Source organism: Octodon degus, unplaced genomic scaffold, assembly GCF_000260255.1.
Source record: "Octodon degus isolate 3935 unplaced genomic scaffold, OctDeg1.0 scaffold00013, whole genome shotgun sequence".
Lineage (NCBI taxonomy): Eukaryota > Metazoa > Chordata > Mammalia > Rodentia > Octodontidae > Octodon > Octodon degus.
The window spans coordinates 2,892,203-2,899,795 of NW_004524589.1; positions in this window are offsets into that span (position 1 = coordinate 2,892,203).

A 7,593-nucleotide genomic window follows, 5' to 3' on the forward strand; every position below is an offset into this window, starting at 1 on the left:
TATATATATATATATTAAACCTGGCCTATACATAGGTTAATATTACCTCCTAATTTTTATGTAATATTTTCTGGCTGGGAATATACATCTAATAGGCTGATTACGGCAGGTGGCTTTATTGCTAATATATGGGACTCCATTGCACTCTAGGAAGAATGGTTATTACAAAGAAAATGAACCAAAAACAAATGCTGTAGGGGCTGTGGAGAAAAAGAACCCCTTCTCCACTCCTGGGAGCATAGCCTGGTGCCACCATTGTGGAAATCAGTGTGGAGAGTCCTTAAAAAGCTAAAAGGAGAGGGTCCATTTGACCCAGCTAGTCACTTCTGGGTATCTTTCTGAAGGAATTAAATGCATCACACCACAGTGACACATACAAACCCGTGTTTAAGCGGCACAGTTCATAATAACTAAATATTTGAAACAGCCCAAATGTTCATCAACTGATGGATGGATGAAGATGTAGCTTTTTATAAGGGAGTATTGCTCTGCCATAAAAAGCTTAGCCTGAGGCATTTGTTGGTAAATTGATGCGCCTTTAGGCCATACACATAAATGAAATATATCAGACACACATGTTTAAATAGCACATCATTTCTCTGGTGAGAGAAATGGAAGGTGTAAGTAAGGACCCAAATGTATCGCTGATACTGGGAAATATGAAGAAAATGTTCAAATAGGAAGGGGAGCTGTGAGGGGAAAGGAAGAGGAAGGAAGGGACAAGAAAAAAGAGGGAATAAAAGGAAAAAATTGACACAAAGATTTTGTAAATAAACAGGCAAAGAGGTATTGAAAGGAAGGGAGGGGACTGGAAAAAAGAAAAAAAGAAAAGGGAAAAAAAGCAAGAAATGTCACATGCAGATGCCAATTCCTTATGTGATTACTATGATCTCTAAAATGTAGCAATAAAACTAAGTTTTTAAAACAATTAAAAATGTAGTGAAAATGACTTAATATAGGCAAGCAGTTGAAATGGCTTTCTGCATTTAATTTCAATATTTCATCTTGTCTTAATCACTATGTTTTAGTAAATTAATAAAAAGACATAAATAAAACAACCATTTAATTATTATTAAATAATAACTTGAAATCATAACTGCTTTATCAGTGTTGGCACTGCAAGAATGACTTTTGCACATAACGCCTTTCTTCTAAAGATATTGATCTCTTTACCTATTGGGTTTGTTATGATCTTCATTAACAGTCCTAATAAAGCTTGGAGTTTCAACAAGCTCTCTCTGTTATATTCTTTAGAAATAAGTAATACTCAACAGGATATCATGTCTACACCTTGTACTATGAATAACTACTACAAAGACAACAATATGCAATGTGTTAATTATTGAAATTGTCCTACTAACCTGCTTTGAAACTGTCTCATTGTTATTTGTTTCTCAATAAAATTATTTTTTTAAAAAAGAAATTAGTAATACTGGTAGCAAGATTTGAAATTTTATATGAGACTCATTAGAAACCTGATTGTGGTCTTTTAGAATATGAAAGGCTACAAGAAGCGATAGTCATTTCAAAATTTAATATAATCGTTTAATCAATGACTTAGACTCTGATAAGCTTTTCTTCCGCATTTTCTCTATGCCAGATACTGTATCAGATATGGAGGTTGTATCAGATTTTCAGGCGACTTCTCAGGCCATCCACTTATTGTCTGCTCTATCATTGAGCCAGGCATCTGTTCAAGCAGTCAGCCAACCACTGCTGAACACATGTCAGTTACCCGTGCATTTCTGGTTTCTCCCTACCAGCATACAAATTCTACACAGGAGAGTCCAGTGTCACCTGCCCATACCCTAACACAGTATCTTATCTAATAATTCAGTAAATATTTATTGAATCAAGGATGTATATGCCAGATTCTCTACTTAGTGATGAGAGAAACAAAATCAAACACACTCACTCCTAGTTCTATATCTTAATACATGGGAAGGCAAAGAAAGTAAACAGTCTCGTCATCTCAGTGATCAAACCTGAACCTTATTGTTCTGCTCCTAAAGAAGAACCAATTTTTCTTGACCAAGTTTCCCACCTTAGCACCAAAAACCAATACTGCATTTTCCATGTGTTTCTTATTGGCCTCCTTTGCTACATCTGATTTATTGTCAGTAGTTCTCTTGTGTCTGCTCATAAAATTGAAATAAATAAAATACTTGTGATATGTTAATGACACTTCCTACCTTCCTTCCCTTCTTCACCTTCTTCTCTCCCTGTGCTCCTTTCTTCTTTGTTTCAAATATTATCTAAAAACATATATATCATTTTTTGATTGTCTGTCAAAATTGATTTTCTTAAATATTCTTCAAGATGTATGTGTACAACTTACAGTAATTTATCCAAAATAAATATATCTACAAAACATTTCCTTGTTGTAATGTATGCTTCCTCCTCCCCCTAAAAAAATTCTAAGTAACTTCTTTTTTTCTTTTTTCTAAATTCAAGCTTAGTAGAGGTGACAATTTATTTTTTTTTGAATTTTTTTTTAATTTTTTATTTATGAGAGAGAGAGAGAGAGAGAAAGAGAGAGAGAGAGGTGTGTGTGTGTGTGTGTGTGTGTGTGCGTGTGTGTGTGTGTGGCCAGCTCAGCCCACCAGGGGGCGGGGCTGGCTGGCATGTGGTGCTGGAGGATTGAACTGCGGTCCCTGATGCCTTGCCAAGCTTGTTCCAAGTAGGTGCTTTAGACCACTGAGCCATCTCTCCAGCCCCGAGGTGACAATTTAAAGGCTGGTTAAGAAAGCAGAACCTACAGGAAATTGACACATTTAATGTAAGCAACAGTGTGAAATATAGGCAACTTAGTCATCATTTTGGCTACCTGAAAGACAATGTAGCACTGAACTACCTCAGACTATTTGTGATACCTTACCATTATTTAGTTCTCCTTCTCCTCTTAAGTGACTTGTTTAGTGCTTCATATCTCTAGTAAATAGAAGTAACAAAGTATTTCCACCTTGATACTTAGTCTTAAAAACATCTAAAGGGTATTGCTATGTTTTATGACCATCATTCATCTAAAGATTTTATTTCATTATTGTGTTGTGTTTATCAATTGACATTATGGTTAGCAAAAATCTACATATGGCATCAAATAGCTAAGGGTAAATTTCTGTTACAGAAGATCCACTGGACCTTAAATTTTAGTTTTTAATTTTTTAATATCAATTTTATTGAGAAAGGAATAGCATTGAGAATTTCAAAACAGGTAAATAGGACAGTTACAATAATTAATACATTGCATATTGCTGTCTTCATAGTATTTATTCATAGTACAAGACGCAGATATGGTATCTTGCCTAAATACTATTAGAACAAATCTTTCTTCTCATTGAACTAAGAGAACGTAGCTGTGTATAGCTGTTAAAGTTTGGTGGACTAGGTTGCTGCCCTGTATCTCCCTTGGAAATTGATGCATTCCGTGCATATATTAGTAATGCATTTGCACCTCGATCAGGGCCTCACACATAAAAAACTCATGGCTTCTTTGTATGCTTATACATCGGGGTAGCCAGAGCATTGAACATGTCTATAGTGCTGTCTAATAGCTGTTCAGAATTTTATAGACCAAGGCAGTGTTCCTCTGATAAGCACCTATGAGAAGACAAAACATCTTGAAGAAACATCATGTACATGAGTAGGAAGGTACCATGGGCAGAAAGACTGATTCCAGAGCTGCTGGCTATGTTAGAACACAATTAGAGCCATGAACGTCTCAGGGAAGAGTGCTGAGTGGCCAGTGGGGATTCTGGGCTTCGCAACCTTTCTCAACGTTTGCTCAGTTTGGTGGCTTTTCATTAATTATGCTGTCAGTGCCACAGACTCTGAAAGAGTCCATTTATTCCTTGGAGAAAAATGTAATAGAAATATCTTAAAATATTTGCCAACAAAGTATTTTCCAGAAATATTACCTACTCACTTAAGCCCGCAAATCGTTTCCTTATTTTGAATGGATATCCTTGGCTCACAAGGCAGAGAATTCAAGAGAATTTGAATTACTGGTGTGTGAATTCATTTCTTTCCTATTCCTGGAATCCACTTAGCTTAGCAAAACAAGGAACATGATATTGTAGCACTGTGTACTTGCACAAATCTTAGAAAGTAAACCTATTTACTGTTCATTACTTCTCTGAAAAACATGGAACACCTGGATTACGTTCTCTATATAAGTTATCAAATAAATCAAAGATTGAAGATTTTAACCTAACTTGGATGAGTTCAGTGAAAATATAAAAGGATAAAATCAACTCCATCTTGAAGAGCATATACACTAACCAAATAATCAGTTTCAGTAATAAATAAAACTTAAAAGTAATATAAATAAACATTAACATTAGATTTGCAGACAACAACAGAAGTCAGGCATAACTTTGCTACATATTTAATAGATGCAATGTTCATTCATAAATTTAAGAACTAAATCAATATCTAGTATATACTGTCAGATTAATGAGTCATTATCAAGGAGGGTATACTACTTGAAACAATTTATGATCAAAAATTACATATTATTTTCAAGGAAACAATCTATAATGGCTTTCTGATTAAATGAGTTATACAATATAAGCAAGTTAATACTGACATAAGATATAAAAATAATATAAATAATAATAAAGTTAACATTTTAACTTTTAATAAAATAAATACAAACATAAGAAAAAAGTCACAAAATTCCATAACCCAGTCGAATGATTTATGTATCTTTCATTCCTTAAATATGCCTTGAATATTTTAATTCATCAAATGCAATAAGATATTAGGATTCATTCCCATAGGTCTGCCTATTTTCCAATATCTTTCATTTCAGAAGTGTAGGCCCACTTGTAACAAATCCAGAATGAAAGCTTGAATCCTTCTTCTCCCCTTTTCCAGTACTTAGTGGATCAAGAACAGTTCTTCTCCTGCAAGCATTCACCAATATCCTGCTTCCAATATAAGAAATCATTGTCTCCTTTCCTTCCATTCAGTGGATTCACATTTCCTTGATTCCTTTCAGTCTAGTGACTCCCAGTTGGAAAATTTGGTTAATACAGAGAATATTTGCTGGTCGTTTTGTTTCCCCAAGTCTTTGTGAGTGCTATTAGCAACTACTGGGCAAAAGACAGTAATCCTGCTTCACATTCTACAGTGCCCAAATATTTCCATGCTGCAAAGTCAAAACCTATGTAAATAAGAAGACAACAGAACACAGTTTCAGAAAAGAATTCTCTAATTTGGAAAAACTTCACAAAAATGAAAGCAAAGATATTTCATTGAACCAAAAGCTTGTATAATTCATTCACAGATATGCAGCGCAAAAAGCATTAAAGTAAGATACTTAGGGTGGAAAATGAATTATGTCAGATGAAAGTGCCTTCTCAAATATAATTAAAGGTTAAGATGAATGGCCTTTCTTTTAGTTTGAGTCTCTAAAATACAATTATTTATTTTAAAGCAAAGGTCATAATGATTTCACATTATAAAAACAACTCCAAAAATAGGCATGTGAAGTTAAAACAAACTGTTTCACATCATACACATAAAACAAGAGTTAATTTACCTTTGGAAGGTAAATTTTGATATTTAAAGTTTCATGCCATAAATGATGCAGCAAGTATGCAAAAAGCAAATATATTACTAAGAGTGATGATTGAGACATTTAAAATACTTTACTTAACAAGAAAGGACATTTAATGAGAGAATTAAAGAAAAGGAAAAAATAGGAGCAGGGGAGATGGCTCAGTAGAATAAGCGCTTCCCTGGCAAGTACAAGGTCCTGAGTTCAATCCCCGCTTCAAAAAAAAAATGAAAAATGAAAAATAAAAAATAAAAAGAAACAAATACAAGAAAATAAAGGTTCAAATGAATAAAAAATAAGTACCATGATGTAGAAATAAACCCAAAAGTACCACTACCAGTATTTGATGCCAGTAACTTAGTCTGAATACACGAAATAAAAACCAAATATTTGTTTTATTGACTTAAAAACTATGATCAAGGGCCAGTGAAATAGCTCAGTAGCCTAAGCGCCTGCTTAGGCAAGCACAGGGACCTGGGTTTGATCCCTGGCAGCACATGCTCCTCAGGCCCTGAGACCAGGTGCACTGAGCCAGCACCAAGTCCAGAGATAGTGATGAACACCTGTAATCCCAGCCCTGGAGAGGCTGAGTAGAGGAGGATCACACAAGTCTGAGCTGCATAGTGAGAACCTGTCCCAAACACATTAAAAAAACCTTTATGATCAAAATACATCCTGTTCTCATCAAACTTTCTTAATATAAAAAAGTACAGACTGATTGAAATCCGATAGATCAAAAAGCTATATTATGTGAACAGTAATCTTATAAATCTCACTTTTACAAGAGACAGGAATAAATTACAAAGAGTCATTGATTAGAAGTAGTAATTCTAAATCTACATACATTAATAGTAGAGGCTTAACATTCATGAATCTATTATTTGGAGACCTCAATGGGAAAATAGCACAATCCACAATTCTATTTTGACTGTTTGCATTCTTCTGTCAATAACTGACAGAACAGGTGGACAGAAAATCACTAACCGTACAAGAGGCGAGAACAATACTGTCGACCAACTGGATCTGAACAACATATATAATGCTTCATTGAGCAAATGCACAATGCACATTCTCTTTAAATGCACATGGGGAAATTTTTTAAAATGACCATATGCTGCTGGGAAGCAAATTTCAATATAAGTTTTAAAAAATACAAACTATATTTTTTCCAACCCATAATTCATGTTGCAATAAAATAACTAGACTATCAAAATGCTTGGAAGTTAAGCCATACATCTCTATATAATGGATAGGTCAAAGAAGAAACCAAAAGAAAAATTATATAGTATTTTGAAATGAAGGAACACAATACAACAAAACAAAATTATGGAATTTGGCTAATGGAGCAAATGCAGCAGAAATTGGAACTTTAAATGACTGTAATATAAGAGAGGCAGATTCAAAGAAACCAGAGATACATGGCTCCACTACAAAAGGCAAGAGAAAGAGGAAATTCAACAGAATCTAAGGAGGAGAAAGAAAGTGATAAGTTGATGAAAATGAATAATTTTGTGGAATTAAAACCTTGTTCTTTGAATAGCCATAAAAATGGGAAACTTTAATGTAAACTAACCACGAAAAACAAGAAAACACAAACTGACATGATGAATAGAAGATAAGACATGAACACAGACTCAACAGACATTAAATATCCAACAGAGAAGCAAAGAATAATTCTGTATTAAAATTGTATGAAGTACATAAAACTGCTCATTTTAATGACATACAAATTGCTGAAATGGACTAAGAAAGCAAACAAACAAACAAACAAACAAACAAACACAGTTTTCTATAAGTTCACTCTATTTTCCCAATACTGGTTTTCTGTATTAGTTTTCCCATCCCTGGAACATGGTATTCAACATTCTCTACATTCTCTACTTAAAGGAGGAAAGACTTAATTAAGTTCATGATACCATGGAACTCCATTGCTGGTCAGCTGGCCCCATGGAAGACGCTTCCTTACACAAAGGCTTATAGATCAAGGGGACTGAGAATTAGTGTCAGATAGGAAAAGTTAGGTGTATAGT